Raw genomic sequence first — 22,041 nt, forward strand, 5'->3', positions numbered from 1 at the left:
TCTTTGTACCTTCTTCTGTAATAGCTTTGACTACTCTTTCTATCATCACATCAAAAGTCTTAATGCCTTCTTCTATCTTTTCCAAATTTATGGCAGCCTCTTGTACCTTACTATACAGTACCGCTTCATTTGACGCTTTCAACCGTGAGATGCTATCACAAAGCTTCGACAAATCGTGCCATTTGTGACTTCCTGTCACACAACTGCTTCATACCGTTACGTTACAGGTATTACAAACAAAACTCACGTCTTCATTATGGTCTTTACATTTTGATTTACCTTCCGGTAAAACGTCTGATGCAAATTGAAATCGGTGATCTTTCGATATTTTTTGTCTTTTATGAAATCCTTTACAGTTGTCACAAAAGTATTGTTCACATTCCAGGCAGTAATATGTTCCTGCAGCTCCAACACAAATATCACACGTTTTAGACGCAGTCTGTGCCATGTTATATTGTGGTCACTCGCATATATAACGCATATACATGTACAATAGATAAACGTTTGATAAAACTGTTCTAATAACATCTGAATACTTATGTTGGTAAAGACGCACATTGATTTTAAATGTAACATTGCATTTGCTCAAATGATTATTTCAATGTTTGTGTTATGTAATAAATAAAGATAACAAATATTTAAAGAAACAATTGTTATCATAAATGTTGTTATAATGCCCTGTATATATCTACATATTGATAAACTGGGAAAGGTTGTTCTCAGATAAATGAGGATGCAACATGTCAGTAAATATGTTGCTTGTCATTGCGATTTTAAACACATGTGTAAATTATCATGTTGTATGATGTGATAAACATCTAAATAATGGATTTAAACCGTTGTATGTACCCGATTATTTAACATTTATACATGCATACACAGGGTATCATATAAATTTCAAATGAAATTTGTTTCAAGGCAAATAATGTGCAGCTATTTAAGAACTCTGGTATTTATTACCAATATAACTGATAAATAAATAGGTCATTTTCTGAAACGAATCACGTATACGTGTTACCTTTTACAACATGGTGAATAATTAAATCGTTTTTCATTCTTATCTGATATTTATAATGTACTAACATTCCTTTTTCAACTGGGTGAATAAGTAGATAGTGAACCAACTAAATATATTTAACATGGATACATTCTTTCTAGCATGTTATTGTAAAAATGTAGAAATAATTCTTCTCAAAAGGTGTTCGTGATAGAGTTTAAATGTTTAACAAATGCAAAACCCAATTATCAAATTCAAAATAGTATCGCCTGAACATAGATTAGAAGACGTATATGCATTATGAAACGTTTAATACAGGCACGTTTAATACAGGCAAGGCATTCCATAGTGTCAAACAAGCAAAACATCTTCATTTCCTTGGATATAATGATTTTTCTTTAAAATCTTAATTACCAAATGCAATATTGTAGTGACATATTTAATATGGGACTCTGACGTCCTTTCAACTTCATTTTGGTATGCGTTTTAGCGCCTGTCACCCGTCCAGAGCCTTTGGCCTTGATAAGTCTTGAGTGTATATATTATGTATTATTTTTTTTAATAAATTTATAGTTCAGTACGATGTCTATTATCACTGAACTTGTGCATAAAAAAAACTTGTATGCTTTTTGTTTGGGGTCAGATGAAGCCCGCATCCAGATTCAGGATTGCCTCTCTGAGTTGAATACCCATTGGTCGCCTATTTTCTGCTCTTAAGTCGGGTTGTTGTTTCTTTGACACATTCTCTTTATCTATTCTACATTCCCTAACAATGATACACCGGCTATAAACAAATTTCTAACAAAGACGATATGATTACTGTACATGAACCTTGATAAATCTTGCATAATTTAGTTGTTTTGAACGGGTTACTGAATAGCCATGTCATTGAGCTTACATCTTAAAACTTTAAAATGCATTAAAATTGTTACATAATTCTTCAAAATATATACAAGCGACATATTTGTTTTACTTTGTTTATTAGATTTCTCAATATGTTAGCATAATTTACAGTAATCATGTTTTAACATCAAAAGTATCACACCTTCCCTTTTTTGTGTTTTGGATTTTAATCTCCTAATGACTTGTTTTTGGTCTAAGTTGTCAATATGACATATATAATAGATTAATTTCAAGATCACTATTTCCCCTATATGTTCATCAGGGTACAGGCATTTGTTTCTGTCGAAAATGGCGGATGGACCTGGGTTTTAAAGTTAATAACTAAACCTCTTTCTTGTATGACAGTCTCATAAAAATCAAAGGAGGTATCTGTACGTATTTGGAAGTTCATCGTTTGTTCTAGTTCGTTGACCATTAAGAGCTCTACAAAGCCTTGTTGCTCCTATTAGATACTGTCTATGTCCGTTTGGTTGTTCTTTCCAGTTGATATCTTGTTTTGTAATATAGGGCGTCACTGACGAGTCTTGTTTAGACTAAACGTGCAACTGGCATACTAAGTTATAATCCTGGTGAATTTGATAACTATTTGTAAAGTGGCCTCTATTATGGATCACTTCGTATCATGTTTCATCCTGATGGCATTTCTTTTGATTAGATAAGTTTCGTTAGTTTTATCTTGTGGTCTATATGATGCACCTGTCAGCATTGTGTTTCTTTGTAAATGAATTGAATGATTAAGCAGTTGTACAAATAAGTTTCCAACTATATTGCCCAGCTGATCAGTTGGTTTGCAGCTATTATGCCTGAGAAGAAAGGGTGCATTAGGGCGATTCCATTGTTCCATATCATAACGAAAATAGTAGTTTATGATATTGCTGGGTTTGATGATAAAGTGTGTCTATGTTTCTTTTCCTAGAATTCGGTATGTCGCAATGAACGCAGTAATTGCTTCAAGCAGTTAGACATTTTTTCCTAGTTTTTGATAATTTATCTTCAATAATGTTTGCTGCATTGAGCCGGTTGGCTTTGTTTGAGTAGGTTTAAGTGATAATATCACGGTCAGAACATCTTCCCTCTTCCAGATGTTAATTGAAAGTAAAGAAGTGAGTGATTGAATTTAATAAAGAAATGATGGATAAATCTGATATACCGACCGCCGTCAGTTTGAACCTCTACTGCATATTACGTGATGCCATCTCCATTCTTAACACAGTGTCTTCTGTTGACGATTTGTTTTGTTTGGATAAAAATAAAAAGTTTTTGTGTCTTACAGGTGTATCAATCATTATTCTTGACTGAAGTTAGTCTATGATTTGGTCAAGGTTTGATTGCATATTATTGATGTCAAAAGTCGGTTTCAGTTTTATTTTGATTTATCTTAATCATTTTGTAGAAGGGTTTATTTCAAAACAATAGATTGATGTTTAACAACTTCGGTATTTCAAATTTCATGAAAACATTCCCACTTTATCTATCAACAAACCATACATTTTCTTTATTTGTTGCAATTATTCAAACATCATTTATCAGTCTATCTTCAAATTACTGAAACCAGTACGCACATTCTTAATATTTTAAAGAAAAACAAGTTTACATGACACCACAGCAACTAATATTCAAAATTTCGATATCGTTTAAGGTATAGACATCTACCATTTACATTGTGTAAACTCGAACAATTTGTTGAAGGTACTTGTATTTCTCTTAATTTTTTTTAAAAATGTTTAGAATCACTTGCGTTGGCTAATACGACAAATTATATTGAGTTGTAACACGCAACAGTCAACATGTGCAAAAATGAATTTTAGAAAAGTGAAATCGATTTTAGATATGTCTAGCAAAACTAGCTGACTCAAAATTAATTAAAAACAAAACCGAAAAAAATCCCAGTCAAAGTAAAGTTATTGCATTACATTGTTGTCTGAAATTAGACAATTTGAACATAAAACAAATACTTATGGTACAACAAGTACAAAATAGCTGATAGTGTAAGGTGGATAGAACAACATTAGTTAACTGTCAACTAAGTTCCTGGTGTTATGTTATCAGAATCATGATATAATTCAACATATAGATAACATGCAAATACAACCAGACAATATTAGAACCATATAGTATCTCAATGTTTATTCGTCAGATGAAAGTGTTCTATTCTGTCTTTTGCTTGTAAATGGCTGACTCTTAACTGTTAGTCGATCCTGTCCATATACCTGCAGATATGAATAAAATGGTTTTGCATTTCAATAAATAACCCATACTTAAACATGTTAAAGTATTTCGCTTTTAATGTAAATGTATATAATTGTTGTTATCAATTGCTTTTTGAATGCAATGTTTCCACCATTCTTAAATGCATTTCAAACCGATTTCGTCAACGATCAGGGAGAATGATTTGATAAGATTGGAGCAGACTTTCGGTTTGAAAAGTAACCTTCATGTTTTCGGTTTTAAAATAACAAATTGGTTTGATATACTTAAACATATTTAGGCCCTTTTGTGTATTCATTTATGTTGCATTGCGCGTGATCCTTATATTAAGATAATAACAGTTTATTTCAGAAACAGCCATCAGAGTAAATCAAACGAAAAGTGTCTCTGATAGAAGTACTTGCTATTTTTATATCCGTCAATCTTCCAAATAACAAATTTAAAAGAGAAACCCTCAAACATAAAGCAGTTCGTGCATAATATTTTGTATCCTTTAAGTAATAAAATGTATAATACTTGTAAATGTAAAGTTTATGTATCGAACACATTAAAAACAATGCACATATTATACTTTGTGTGTTTTAAAGTACGATTCCTCTTTTTCAATGACTCACTCATGTCTTGTGAAGCAAGTCATAGCAGACGAATATAACTCGTTAGTTTTATTGTCAATACTTACATGTCACAACACCTAAAACGAGAAAGTAGTATTTCATTTAAAACGACTTTTGTCAAAATTTACTTGAATCTCAGTGTACGTTATCTCGTTTGTATTTCTCATCAATGAAGTGACATTTGTTATTGTCAATACAAAAATAATTTTGTATTGTAAACGTTTGACCGTTCACATTTACGCTGACCAATAACCGCTTCTTTGGCCCTACTGGATATATGCTACATTGGCACTTGAATTTGTCAATTAGATATAGCTTTTAACAATTTATATACCTTAAGTAACAAACTTATATTACCAAGATATTCAATTCTTCATTAATGGTATTGGGCGTTTCAGTGGTTTGATAAATCTTAGGTTTTGGCCTCAATTTGTTTTGTTTTATTGAAATAAACATACTCAATGTATCAAAAAAACTTGTTTTTCTTAAAAAACAAAAATGCAAAATATCTACCAATAAGTGTGTCATGCTAAGTCTGGAGTATCTTAAATTTTAGACAGTATTCATTTATTGGAAACTGCACCTACCATCTGCATTTGTATAGACCATGGAACAAATTTAAGAAAAAGGACACACTATTTAGTTCATTGTAAGAATTTGAACGTCGGTGTTCGTTGCAATTTACAAAGTCCAAAGTAAACATAAGCAATATTTAGATTACACGTGTGTATAGTTTTGTTTTCTGTTGTTTGGTTTATTGTCGTGTTTGCGGTATATGCAAGGAATTACCAATTTGTTTCACCCCTTGCGTGTTTGTCAAATGTATTGCATAATCGTCAAATGTCACCTACATTCAAGGTGCACAAGAAACAAAACAAAACACATTTGAGTGCCTTACTATACAGATTCAGCCCTACAGATATCGATATACTGTATCTGTATGCTACACATATATAGCTTTTAAACTCCACCACTTGTGGGACTGAGTTTACGTTTTGCTGTTGACGAGTGTTGTGTGAACTTGAGAATTAACAATGACTTGTAAACGGTATGTGTGTGTTCAAACATTTCTGTAGAGCAATAAGAATAAAACCAATTTTCTGATAACAAACGGACATGATCAGCAGTATTTTCTACGATGATAATCATCGATATCTAATCTTTAATGTGTACATTTTTAACAAAATCAATCGTGTCAATTTCAGTATGCATGTTAAGTTAATATCAAGTTTAGTTCAAAATTCTGAAGCGTATGGCTATTCGTACACTTCTGATTAAAATCGACAATGTTTTGTTAATTGTTTTTACTGTCAAAATCATTGCATGAAAATACGGATTTTTTTGTGTTATAAAAATTTGCCGTTACAAAATATTAGAAATTATTATAAATTGAGGAATGTATCTCCCTCATGCAAAGCTCTGATTCCTTTCACGGATTTGGCTATACTTTTTGGACCTTTTGGATTATAGCTCTTCATCTTTTACATACGCTTTGGATTTCAAATATTTTGGCCACGAGCATCACTGAAGAGACATGTATTGTAGAAATGCGCATCTGGTGCAAGAAAATTAGTACCTTTGATTTTATTACTACCACTGTGTCGATGCCACTGCTGGTGGACTATTAGTCCTCGAGGGTATCACCAGCCCAGTAGCCAGTACTTCGGTACTGGCATGAACATACGGATTTTTTGTGTTATAAAAATTTGCCGTTACAAAATATTAGAAATTATTATAAATTGAGGAATGTATCTCCCTCATGCAAAGCTCTGATTCCTTTCACGGATTTGGCTATACTTTTTGGACCTTTTGGATTGTAGCTCTTCATCTTTTACATACGCTTTGGATTTCAAATATTTTGGCCACGAGCATCACTGAAGAGACATGTATTGTCGAAATGCGCATCTGGTGCAAGAAAATTAGTACCTTTAATTTTATTACTACCACTGTGTCGATGCCACTGCTGGTGGACTATTAGTCCCCGAGGGTATCACCAGCCCAGTAGCCAGTACTTTGGTACTGGCATGAAAATACGGATTTTTTGTGTTATAAAAATTTGCCGTTACAAAATATTAGAAATTATTATAAATTGAGGAATGTATCTCCCTCATGCAAAGCTCTGATTCCTTTCACGGATTTGGCTATACTTTTTGGACCTTTTGGATTATAGCTCTTCATCTTTTACATACGCTTTGGATTTCAAATATTTTGGCCACGAGCATAACGGAAGAGACAAGTATTGGCGAAATGCGCATCTGGTGCAAGAAAATTAGTACAGTTAATTTTATTAGTTGTTATGTTGAAATAGATAATTATTAGAGCAATGTAATATTGCTGACTATTAGACATCTTTTATTTTTTTTGTGAATCCGTCTTCACCTGAATGGGTGATTCTAATATTATAACGCGGGCCTCAATGGATTTGAAATCGAAAAAAATGCAAAAAACATGAGTTTTAGTGTCCTTCCAAAACAAAAATCATTTGCTTTATCATAAATTATAGATTTCATTTTCCTGTCATGAAGATCAAGTACAGAACAATGATCATTTATAGTATTGGCTTTATCAAATGTCAGTTCAGCAGTATAACTCTATCCATTGTTCATACTGAAAGCGTCGTTTTTGAGAGCAAATATATCATCCAAAATATTTAAAAGTGTAGGATGTATTTTCGATGTTCGTTTGCTGATTTTAGTCATACATTGCAACTTATAGTAATACAAGTTAAGGTCCAAAATCGAAAGTACACAATGAGCAAGGCAGATCAAGTTGAGATAGTTATTATGTTTGTTAATGCTGGTAAAGTAACTTATAAAGTTCATTTAAATAGGTATTTTATTTTGTTTCTTTTTGAGTTAATTGGGCAATGTGATTTATAGAACAGAAAAAAAAGTCGTAACAGATTCAACATTACTTATTTTAGTGTACTAAGTGCGTGCACTAGTAAGTCGAACAAAGAGTTAAGTAGTGACACAATTACTTGAAAACGAACTAAATAAATATTTGAAAGGTGTTTTGTGCAGCTTTTGACTTGGACAGTCGCAAACCCCTAACCCTATACCTCTCGTCAATGTAGAAAAAACACATACCAATCCGCAGAGTAAAACTGGAGGAGTCAGAACCCGATATCAGAAACAAAATGACAAAGTCAAATTAACATAAGACTACTAGCAGTTACTGACATGCCAGCTCCAGACGTCAAATAAACTAATGTTTGGGTTTTCATTAAGTTTGTTTCTCGCTACATTGAAGACCTGTTGGTGACCTTCTTCTGTTGTTTTTTTCTATGGTCGGGTTGTTGTCTCTTTGACACATTCCCCATTTCTATTCTCAATTTTATTTAACAGCTTTTTCCCTATCACTCGAACATTAAAGTCTTAAAAACGTGTAGAGATGTGTTTTGACGTGTGTGTTCATATTTCATGTTATTCTTAAAAAAAAAAACACACACTCAAGTCAAAGTATCATGCTGCATCTAGGATTTTAATGATTTCGTCATTATTTATCATAATATTTTTCATATTTCCCCTTTAAAAAAAAACCTCACATACATCATTCACTGTACATATTTTTAGATTTTTTGTCAACTTATCACACTATACTTATCTCTTCTTGGCACATAACACTTACCGTGGACTGAAAAAAAAGAAAGATACAAATTCAATTTAAAGTCTGACGAATAATTTAAGACAATCACGACAGCAAATACTCAAAAACATCATTTTTATGAATGTAACTTAAATTTGTCCAGTATGTTGCTTTTCATGATTTGGTTTACTTAATATGATATATAGTCAAGCGAAATACAAACAAAATGATAAACCTGAATATGTTTATCAACCAACAAGTTGTAAATGACTATTCGAACCAAATCATTTTCTTTTGTTTTGGAGATTATTCAAAACGTGAAAGCATCAACAGTTTTTTCTGTGTGTTATTTCTATGAAGCCCATTTATACAAGAGGTGGCGGATTTAAACATGTTAGCGGGATCCCAAGTTTTAATCTGAAGCTTAAATTGTAAAAAAAGAACATTAAGAAAAACATACAGATTTTGTGTTACATGGTACCTAGTCGGTGTGGTACTATACATTATGTGATAATCAGATCAAATGGTATTTCACGACTAAAGCCCTATTCACAAACACGAGTGCACTGATATTAGTCTGGTACATGTAGTATCTAAATCAGTAAAAACTTATTCTATAAGCAAATAAAGGAATGGAGGTTTCGTAGAATAAGATTTTTTACGATCCATTTAAAAAAAACGGTTTGCGATCTGCATGATCGAAAAAAATCATTTTTTGAAATTATTTCGATTATGCTAACACAAATTAACATTATGACCATTTGAATCCCTTTAATAGAATAACTTTAAATACGAAAAGTTGATTAGGTGTTCGAATTATGGCAATACAATATTGGTTGTTTACATATGTATTTTTAATACAAGGTCGAGAAGCAGTTTGCCTTTGGTAATTAAAAAAAAACGTGCACATTTAAGTTAAGTTTTCTGAAATATTGATCACTATGCTGAACTATTTTGAAAAACAGTTTATGTTTGGAGGACAATAAGTTCATTAAACTAGATTAGTATTTGACATTGAAATTGACTTCCAGATATTATTATATTGTATATAATAGAGCTTTTATGATTTGTTTTATATACCGAATGCTACCCGTGAAACTACTATGACTTAAAACATTGAGATCTTTTGTAATTGGTAAATAAAAGTGTGTCGATAGACATAAATAATTTTAATTTAATCTTTTGGTAAAGCAAACAATTGATAAATGTGAGGGTTTTTTTGCTGACATTTATTGATGCGTAGTCAGGAGTAGTAACATCTAGTCACAATTTACACGTAGGTTAACTAGTGTCTCCTTAGTCATATTATTATAAAATCAAGGTCATACAATGATGTGACGCTAGAAATTACCACATTTAGGCTAATATCAACCTGCATAAACAAGCTCGTGATTCATACTAAATAATTCAAATATAATTACCGTGTTTTGTCATTTCACAATTTATTTTCATATTCAATAGTTAACAACAGTAATTTAAAAAACAATAAGAAATAGCAGTCAAAGAAAATTTCGGACCAATTATACCAATATCGGACATAATTTCTATTTCAAAAACCACGGCATACAATATCTGTTAACAAAGCTTTTTTTTTTGTTCATTGTTTTTAATTCAGTAATGAACATAGTTGATATATAGAGAATAATACCTGGCAAAGTCGTAGCATCCCGAGATATCAATATCAGCCCAAGGGCCTTTAGGCCCGAGGGATGATATTGGTCGAGTGTGATACGGCATGTGATACGGAATTTGCCATGTATTAAACGCTTTAGCGTATATTTCAACAGAAGAGTATTATATTATATGAACTGTTTTCTGATCCATAGTATTGGGTTACCTTCAATTCTACTTTTGTCTTGTTTCCAAGGCCTTTCAGAAAGGACCACTCATCCTCCTTTATCAGGTATTAAGTGGGATGGCCACTTTATTTGTGTGTTCTGTATTTTTTATAGTTGCATTTAGTGTGTCAAGAAATATGGAAGTTTGACGTTCGTGACGTCACATACAATATGAAAACTTGACGTTCGTGACGTCACATACCAAACAATGGCGTCATTCAAAAAATTGAACTATTGACTGAAATTTATGTATAAAAAAGTAGGGGTGTTATAAGGGGTAGAGGTGTGATAAAGGGTATGCGATGAAGGGTCGGGGTGTGATAAAGGGTATGCGATAAAGGGTGTGCATCAAAGTTTCGTGATATGGATTAAACAGCAGGCTATTTATCAAATATGCAAAACTACTATATTTACTACAAAACATATGGTGAACGTATTTAACACTTTAAAGAACATTTTTCTCTAAACAATAACCACAATAAACCTCTTTCTCGTATGGAACATAAACTAAAAGAACTAGCCAAGGAATTTGTTTGGTCCTGGCCAATAAAGCTGATAAAAATATCATCATTGTTTGAGGTAAAGTTTACATTGAGGTTCCAGAAAAAAAAGAAATCATCATTTCACCAACATTCTAACTGACTCCATTTTCAAAAAACGACAAACATAAACTTTTAGCTACCGCTTTACAAGCAGAACCATGACCAATGAACTATGTATTGGCTTTCGAAGCTACACAAAATACCTTACAAATATAAATTTATTTCTTCTTCAAGCCATTGTTCCACTTCTAAATTATCTATTCTTCCTACCAGTACAATTGGTACAATCAAAAACCTGATAATAAATTATTCAAATAAGGCCTTCGAAAATAGTGGAATAACTTACTTTTTGAGTGTCAAAAACTCGTTGGAATTACTTGATAAATGGCATTTTTCTACTCTATATACCACATTGCCTCACATTTAGAATTCATTTAAGTACTGGCATTTGTGTCGAACTCTTTCCAAAACGGTAATTTACCAAACAACATATAAATAATAGATAATGGGGTTTTACCAACAGGTTTTTCAACATTTTTTAAATAAAATGTTTATTCTATAACTTTATTACTCTACTAACAACATTGTATGAATATAGTTATTCATGATTTGTATACATAAGTGTACGCTATACTTATCTGTTAGCTACCTGACACTTACTTGCTGAAAATTATAGAAAAGATCATTATTGAATACAACATTCCATTCAGCAATTCAGCAATGAAGAAATACACGTGATTGAATTACAACTTAATTAAATACGTAGAGCTTGTTCTGACAATTTTTTTGAAAACTAGAGTTAATTAATCATGCCAAATATGAAAATGTACAAAAATTTCACTGTTCCGTCTTACTAGTTTACAAATTATAAGCACAATAAGGTATATACACCTTCGAGTAAAGTGTGAGTAAGTTTGAATTAACTATTGCTGTTTATGTTCTCTATTTGGATATAGTTATTATAGAGTTTGGGTTATTCTACCCCTCAGATTTAAATATTGCTGCTTTATGCATTACCAATAAAGTTAAAGCTAGAAAACAGCGCATGAAATAAACCTTGTTTTAGTGTTGTGTATACTGTTGTTTGTCAAATCGACATTTTACTTTCGGGCCATGGCGTTGTCAAGTGATAGTCGATCAATAAATTTTCGAATGTTGCTTTGGAATCATTTGTAGACGGAACGTACACGATTTTAAAGGTATTTGTATTGTTTACTTTACCACATTAATCACATCAGTTTACCAATATTGTTAAAATACGAACTGCATGGATAATAAAAAGCTATACTTATCTGTTTAGTAAACTTACTAGCTGAAAAATTAAAACAAATAATCATACAAACCTGCGTACAAATGTAATTATTAAACAATGAATTATACCATCAACAATGAAATTAATTATTAGTAAATAATTACTTTAAATGTATGTTTCATTATAAAACGTTATTCTTATTGGCCAATTCAACATCACGTGTTATTCCTTTAGCAAATGCATTACTCAATAAAACTTATCGTCATGATGACATGAGGTCACACAATTAAGTGCACAGGTGAATCGAATAAAAAGTTGATAAAATTCGTGTTTTTATAATCCTACCTAACAAAATGTATAGTATAAGTATTGCATGCTTCTTTTTGGAACTTCATAGGGTTGTAAAGGCGTTGACCGTGCACACAATGTACTTCGGTCAACGCTTTGACACCCCCGTAAAGTTACAAAAAGAAGCATTCAATTTTTAAATAAATGACAGTCGACTTTTTTTTTTAGATGACTGGCTGTTCTGTCAGAACAGAAAGTCTCTAATAAAATGGCAAAATAAAAAGGATAAAACGCATCAAACGAATTGAAAACACCTGTCATATTCCTGACTTGGTACAGACATTTTCAAATGAAGAAAATAATGAATTGAACCGATATTTATAGCGCTAAACCTTTCAATTGTACGACTGGCGCAGCATTTCCATTAGATTGACAATGATGCGTGAACAAAATGTCACAAATAGGGGTACAAACAGAACACGGACACAAAAAAAAAAACCAAACAAGTAAGGATAATTTCAGGTGATCGGAATATTTCCGAAGAATGTTATTTAGAGATTCATGAAATCAACCCCGTTTATTTACTTTTTTACACAGTTTGTCGTCGATTTTGTTTAAAACACGTACTACTTTCTTGCATGTTCTTTCCGACTGGGCCTTCATTAGTGGTTCTTTACCTATAAATCGTTAAACAATGGTTCTACCGTAATCCCAAGTCCACAAACACTTCTGCAAATTTGTCCGCTATTGACAAAGGTACAACTATGCGTAGCAACTATTCTGTTTAAAATATGTACTGCTTTATTGTATGTTCTTTCCGACCGGGCCTGGATAAGTGGTTCTATACCTAGTAGGTCTGCAGTAATAGCTAATGCTGAGATGTTTGAGGTTGCTTACATATTACATACCAGATTTGCAACTTTAGGTGTGACTGTTTAAGCTATGTTTTAGCAATAAGTCACCAGTCAGATAAATTCACCCTAAAATCACATTAAAACCTGCCAGACCTATAGTAGATATATTTTGACGATCCGACGGTTCAGATCGATTGACCTTTCTTTTAACACTATTCGAGTTCATGATGACTTTAACAAATTATGTTAGTTTCGTTTTATTTGATTACAACACATCACATTGTGCAAATATCTTTATAGAATGATTTGCTTAGATAATTGAACGCTATACTTATCTGTTTGGTATGAGATACTTACTGGCTGAAAAATAAAAAAATACATAATCATATACAACTGCAGAATATTTTGCAATGATATACAAGACCAACAATGACATTTATTGAATTAGTAGTAAAATGGTAATATAATACTGTGAGATGACTGGTTCTTGCATTACAATATCAAATAGTAAATTTTGAGTGTTTCAAATTTTCAACCAAACTTTGATCTTATCCGCAAACCCATTTAAGGGAAGACACTAACGTTTCTTTTGGATTCAATGTCTTTAACTATCAAATTACATATATTAAGGTGGTACCTAACACTTTCACTAAAATTAATTTGGCTCGTTTAATTTTGATAAAATTTAGTCGAAGTATTTACTTTGACCCTTTAACAAAAATATAAAAATTTCAAAAATTTTTAACCAACCGTTTTGTCAAAAAAGTTACACTGGTTATATAGCAGTTTGACAAACACCAATTTTGATCTTTGAGAAGCTTATTGTTCCCTTTACAACACAACGTAATTAAAACGTTTAGCTGACTTTACAGAGTTATCTCCGTGTAGTGTTAGGTACCACCTTAAGTGTCTTTTGGAAATTATTAATAAGGAAATGAGAGAACTTACAAACCTAGACAAGCATCCAAATAATATGATAAAGTGATAATTTTGTATCTATGTTTAGCAATTGTCTATGATCTGAGCGTGTTACATGTTACAACCTTGTCTCTAGTAGATAACTGATTGGAATTTACTCACTGGTTTGTGCTCTTTTCGTGGCTGAAAGATAATAAGATCAATTGTTTCAGTTACAAAGCATAAGTGGTATAATGGATTCATTTATTTTGGTTGTAAACACTTTCGTGGATTTCGAATGTTCAAATTTACCACGAATTCCCAAAAATCAACGAATTTAAAAAATTTCCGTGGCTGTATGCAGACTTTGAAAAAAACACGAAATTTGATATTCACAAGTCAAAACCAATCAAAACCAAGTAGTAAACAAAGACTCACAAAACCAAAGGACATTTACATCAACAGTTATAAATAATAACAAAGAAACAATACGAACTCCACTAAAACATTGTAAAAACAGGGAGTAAAATCAGGTGCTCCGGAAGGGTAAGCATTTCCTTCACCGTATACGGCACCCGTGGTGTTATTTCTTTGTTCAGTTCGGAAATAATGGAAGGTAATTATGACTGAAGAAGAATTTCAGATATGATTTCTAATACACTTTTGTCATAAACGTCAATCAGCTCATGATGGCGACCGTAAAACTTCTTGAGTAATGACCTTAATTTGATTGATTCATAGTCCTGCCTAAGCAACTTTTGAAATAGTAGTATTAAATGTAAGTGATCACAGAGTTTAAGTTTCCCTACATCCACGAAGGTTTCTATTATTTTTCTAAACTTACATTTGGAAAAATGTTATGTCCTTAACTTAGAAAACATTGTCAAAGCAACACAAATAGTTTCAACTCAGATGTGGTAAGTTATATTGTACAAAAAACAACAAATATAGTTATACATCTATACGTCATGTTCATAGAAGCAATATAAGGGAACTTACCCACACATTTCACACATGTACAGATATCGCCCTTTTCGTTTCTCATTCGTTTCGTAATAACTGTAATGAAAAAAAAATGATCAAATTTGAATAAAACGTTTCTAAGTTAACTATATTAAGATTGAGCTACTACTTTATAAGTGATACACAAACAAACAATGTAAAAACCATACGGCATTTACATATACATGATGCACTTTCCAAGTCCGTGATTGTCGAATTAAATTGAACACAACCTACAATCTACACATATCTAGAGAGACGAGGACCGTTTTGCGTCAGAACGATATGTTTCTTAACTTAAGACAATTTCATACTGTTTCCGCGAGGATTCAAATGTTTATTCTCCGAAAGTACCAAAACTTACAATCGGTTATTTATGTCAACACGGAAGTGCTGACTACTGGGCTGGTGATACCCTGCAGGACGAAACGTCCAAAAGCATAGACAAGAACACGTGGTTTAAATAGTTACCAAATGTACCAGGGTTATAGTTTAATACACAGGTAATGGTATCGACCAGTATGGTGTCTTTTGATTAAAGTATGTTGAACGGGCCGTAGTATTGCCGATAATTTTGATGAATGCCTTTCAGATTCAATGTAATGGGTATATTGAAATTTAAGGTATCAATTGGTTCTAAATCTTTCGAACAGACGAGTAGACACATTTAACGCGCAATATATTCACGAAAAATAAGTACCAATAAATTTAAACACTATTCAAAATAATTTATTCTGTACGATGTGTTATTCACTCAAACATGTGATGAACATTTCACATTGTCAAAAGCGTAACATTAAAACTGTTGAAAATGCAAATGTATAGCCCTACCTTATGGGTGAAGGTATTTCTCTTTCTCGTTTGATGGGTTTGTGTGTTTCCATTTCACTGATAAAAGAAAACTGAAATATTTACTTTTTTTGTTCTAAAAAAAGTCTTCTGTGTGTTTGCTTTTGTTGCAAATCAGTGTGTATGTTGTTCCATTGTTTTCCTCTTGATGTTCCTCAATTATGTTTGAATTTGTTTAAATTTAATTGATTTATGACTATTGAAAAAAACCCTGATATATTACTATTTCCTGAATTTCATCATATGAAAACAAAACCTTGTAATAATGAATATAAAACACAGATTGACATGTTCTAGTTTGCAAACATGTATTTCTGAATTGTTCAGTAGTAGCGTCAAGTGTCCTGTAATTACCATTTGAAGTGACATTGTTCATTGTGATAGACCAAAAATAGGGGAGTTAATTGTTAATCAATTATAAGCATTTCGTTGTTAATGACCACATCTTTGTATCGAATGAAGTATCTTCCTTTTTCTTTCATGATATCAAAAACATACATACGTAGATATATCAAAAAGAGAACCTTATGTTGATTTTGCCAAAAAAAACACCAAAAAACACGTGTCTCTTTCAGATAATATGGCAGATATAACATATCAAAGCATGTATTACGACTATAAACTGCTCAGATATTTTAAGTAGATCTACCTTATTTTGAATATCCCAAACAGCTGTTTGATGTCGTTATCTGTTGCGGACATAGCAGTATACTGTATGTTAGGAAACTCGGGTATAGACTTTACCGTAAGCTTTGCAATATCGTCTGTAATCTTCTGTAAAGACTGTAACAATTTCTCGTCGTTTCGTGTCTTGTCGAGTTCATGCAACTTCTGATCCAAGTCACTTCCCGCTTTTAAATCCAAATCAGTTACTGCAATTATCTTTGTTAATTTCTGACGTTCTCTCATGGAATGATCTCTGACTGTAACAATCATCTCTGCAATACATTTATCAACCATAGCCTTAATCTTTGTACCTTCTGTTGTTATATCTTTGATTACGTTCTCTAACTTTACATCAAATTCCTTTAGACCTTCTTCTATATTTTTCATGTTTTTAGATGCCTCTTGTACTTTCCCACGCAAGTCTTCTTTATTCTTCTCCTTTAGCTGTGATAAGCTGTCCAGAAGGTTTGAAAATTCATGCCTCTTGTGATTTCCGGTCACACAACTGCTGCACACTGCTGTGTTACAGGTAATACAGAGAAAACACAGGTCTTCATTATGGTCCTTACATTTCGATTTACCTTCCGGAATAATGTCCGAGGAAGACTGAAACTGGTGATTCTTTGTTACATTCTGTCTTTTATGAAAGGTTTTACAATTTTCACAAAAGTACTGTTCACACTCTAAGCAGTAATGAGATCCAGAGGCACTAATACAAATCTCGCACGTTCTAGAGGCTGCCTGAGCCATTTTGTCAATGAATAATGTCAATGTAAAATACACATGTAAGGTAAATAACCAGTGAAAACAACATTATTAAATCAACACAATTGACGGTTATGAATGTATGACGTGTCGTTTAGATATTACTCAGTGAAACAATACAATGGTTTATACAAAACTATCGTGTGGTTGAATAGTTTATCGATTATGTTCAGTATTGACTTTCATTTTATTAATTTGGATGTGTTATACAAATCTTTAATCATTTTGAACACGAAGATCAAAATGTAAAAGATCATTTTAATTATCAAATATGAACTGCTAATTATACCTATATATATATTGGTTTACACTATACTTGATGAATATATTTGTACGAGATCATGAACAGATGTTGCATATCACAAACTTTAATAGTATTAGACATAATTGCGACTCTCTTTATGTTGGTTCTATTTCCTTATATTTGATAAACTTAAACATCGAAATAAGCTATCTGAGAGTCTATTTAAATCGCGCAAAAATACTCTTCTCAAATTCTCTAAAAATAGAAATGGATGTGCGGTGATGTAATTTCGATATAAGCCTTTCTCAACTATAACACTTAAAGTATGTTGAGGGGATTTGTTTGAGGATAACACAAGTTTGTCAACAACAGCAAGACGCATATGTAGAATCTTAGTTTCCTCAAGTATAAAAAAAAAATTAACAGGTGATACCAATTAATGGGACAAGAAAAGCAAAATGTCTAACATAACAAACGAACAACACTAAGTGATAAGAACAGATTTAAGGGAAAAACGACAATTCATTAATTTCTTCACATGCACTCTAAAAAGTATGAAAAGGAAGATTAATGTCGAATTTAAGTCTTATGTGGGACGAAAACATGATGTGAATATAAATTAAACAGCTTGGATGCTGACAAAAAAAGTTATCCACAGAACGACGTGACATCCTACGATTACACATTATTTTGACTCCGATCAGACAAAACATTGTTTCAACCCATGCTTGTGCTGTGGAATAGCAACACATCAAATAAAGAAAAGAAATGGGTAATGTGTCAAAGCGACAACAACCCGACTATATTGCAGACAACAACATATGGAGACACGTGCATGCTACCTCAAGTCCACAAACTGTTGTGGCAAAAACAAAACAAAATTTATAAAGTCAGTATTACTGCATGTGTTGGAGAAGGGAATGCTCCAAAATTGTTAACTCCGTTCCTCCGCAAATAAAGCTTAAAAAGCGACCTATTAAATCTATCAGTGCTAAAGTTCTTGTTGGCATTGTTTTACATATTGGCATACAGGGATCTACTTGGCTTTTAAATATACACATGGAAAAAAGTATTGCAACACCAAATTGAAATTGAAATTAAAAAAACCCTCTTTATTTTTTTGTGATATAATTTGGTAAAATAGAGCTAGTCAAACATTATTTAAGTTTCACCTGAGTTTAATCAATAAATATCGACTCGATAAGTTTTTATCTGTACATGCAGCTACTGTACCGGTAAAGAGCAAAACAGATGTTTTATCCTCATTGTTTTCAACACTTTAAATAACCAAGTTTTTAAAGTTATGTGATTGACACCTTGTAATGGATCCTTTACAACTCTTAACTGCAGCAAGGTAGCAGATTATCAGCATAAGAGAAGCAGGGATGTCACTGTAACAACTGCACGTATTGCTGGTCATCACCATACCACTATAAGTCGTTTTGAGAATAAAAATCATGCAATAAACGCTGTTAAAGATGTTCCGAGATAATGAAGACTCCCTAAACCATTTGCTATGGAAAATCAAGCAGAAAGAAACTAATTGCATACCAGACAATTAAAAAAAGATCGTAGCCCGGATTTGTACCATATCAAGCATATATGGGACACTATTGGGCGGAAAGTACGCTTAAGTAAACAACAATTCAAACACATCAAGAAATAAATAATGCCCTTCATCAGAAATGGTTGCTGCTACCTTTGCAACAAATAAGTCGATTTATGGCAGGAATCAGAAGACGTTTAGATGCGGTTATCCGTTTGAATGGAGGCTGTACACAAAGTACTAATTCTTTGGCGTATAACGATCAACCATGATGTGAACAGTCATCTGAAGATTAATTTTGAAATGTCTGACATTGTAAAGTTCGACAACAGTAAACTGCATTTTTTTTTAACAAAAAACACCTCATTTTGTTATTAAAATTGTGGTCATATAAATCATTTTGTTTTCAAACATTTTTTGTTCGTTTCAATGACAATGTTATCATAAACTATGTTTCAATAATATTATACATATATTTTATTATATTTCATCTAAAACAAGAGGCTGATTTTTCAAGTTTTAAAAAATAAGGTGTTGCAATACTTTTTTCCATGTGTATATATTGCTCATGTTTGACAATATTTGAAAGCCGTACGACGATCAATTATTACTTCCACTAAATTATTAGGAATGTGCTTGACATCTGCCTCATTCTCAATAATGATTCACATTTTTTATCATGTTTATGAAGACGAATTAGTTATCAAAGCGTTTTTAATATATTAACGTATTCACATTTATTTCATTTCACTAAGTGTAAAGATACTTTTCTCTGCATATTAAAGTAAGTTTATCTACACAATCAAATATATTCATCCATAATATACTATAAGTCATGCATTGTGTATACCATTAAATAATCAAAGCTATTATTTATGGTTATAGGTTCGGCAGGTGACCCCTACCAACTGAAAATTGGTATGCTGAAATAGTAGTTGATAGTATACTTATATTAGAGACTTAAAAGCACAAATGTGTTGTGTAACATTACAATAATAATTCGCAAATGCATTATTAGTTGAAAATATATTTAGCTGTCATTAAAATGAACAAGCTAGGAATGGCAAAGATCAACAAACAGCGTTATCTCACACCATACAGCAAGCCACAAAGGACCATAAAATATACTACTGAAAAAATAATTTAAACAGGAAAACCAACGTTCTAACTTATATAAAAAAACAGGAAACGAGAATCCTTTATGAACCTAAGCAACACACGACAACCATCAACACTGTTCAATGTAACAAATTACAAAAAACTAGAAATTTGGCGCATTCATATCAGCAAATTGCTCAACGTAAGAATTAGGAGAACAGATCCTGTAAGTTTCAACAATTGAATGAGATATTAAACAGTGTGTGTCCTTTGATCAGTGTTATTTTTTATATCTCTATTGATATCTATAGGGTATGTAATTTAGATTTTTGCTAAATAAAACAAGAACCCGGATTAATGATGAAAACATCATATTTGATTATTATATACAACAGATCCTACACTTGTCGAATATTTCTGACTATATACATATTAACGTATACTTAAGTCAAAAAGATACAAAATGCCAGATGTACAGGTAGACTTACTGAACAAGGGAAGACAGTATACAAGAAGACTTGTCCGATATCAATACACTATACAGACGGGCAACAGACTTCATGAACACTAGTTATAATCTTAAACATGATCCGCTATGTTTTTAAATATATTGTCTTGTCTCGTATGAAGTGGATCAAATTAAGATGTTCTACACGTTTAAATTAAATTGCTTATCAAAACAAAGTTTATCAATAGAAAAAAGTGTTTGTTGGATAGGACAATAATATCAGCAGTTAAAAATAAATTTACACAGTGTTGTGAATATGATAGGAGAATAAATAACATAAATGAAATAAATTGTCAACATAAAATTGATAAATTTAAAAACAAATTTTATACCAAACCTATATGACAATGACAACTACTTTAATTGTTAAAACCATACAAAACATCAATAGTTACGCCGTGATAAGTTAACTGTATACATTGTCGGATATGTTTCACTTTATGGTGAAATAAAATGCCGCTCTCTTTAGATATGGTTGTCAATTTAAAAAGCAAAATGTAATATATTTAAACCAAAGGAAAATTTTTAGAATAAACAAATCTACAATTCAACTAGTACACACAATTGTCAAATGAAGATGCAGGTAGATTTTTTACATACGCAATTCTTTCTAAAATCATGAAAATAGTTATAACGTGCTATCAAGTTCTTCAATAATTATATAAAATTCACATTTAATGTTATGGTTAAAGTATATTAATAAATTAATTACATGGGTGCACTTAACTGTCTCTTGTAAGTAAATACAATAATCACTTCTCACTATCAATCAGAAGAGGACATACGTAGAAACTAGGTAATTCAGTTGTGCTTATTTTCATTTAAGATGTCACAGTATGCGTTGTAATTACGTCAACGATGATCGAAGAAAGTAGTTACCCATTCAAAAAAATTATAATCATGATAATGAAAAAAATATATATATAAAAACCTGTAAATAAAGACAAATGTTTTAAACACGATAAAAAGTTATACGTCCAGTTAGACATGATCAAAGTATATGTATCAATATATATATCGTATGCCAAGGGTTTAGTTTAGTATTGAATGGAAGTATCAAGTGTTTTAACTATCGCATCACCGTTACAAAATCGCTTGACACACCATGTCACTTAACTGCCATACATCAGTGAACCTAGAGGAATCTTTATCCCTTGTTAGGGGGAGGGTTGTGATGCCATTTACATGTTTATACCCGCCACACTCTCTATGTATGTGCCTATACCCATTCATCAGACTGTAATTTAGTGTTTGTCGTTTGTTGATGTGTTACATATTTGTTTTTCGTTCATGTTTTATATTTAAATAAGGCTGTAAGTTTTCTTGTTTAAATTGTGTTACATTTTTCATTTTGGGGCATTTTATGGCTGACTATGAGTGTC

This window comes from Mytilus trossulus, chromosome 5 (assembly GCF_036588685.1).
Source record: "Mytilus trossulus isolate FHL-02 chromosome 5, PNRI_Mtr1.1.1.hap1, whole genome shotgun sequence".
Lineage (NCBI taxonomy): Eukaryota > Metazoa > Mollusca > Bivalvia > Mytilida > Mytilidae > Mytilus > Mytilus trossulus.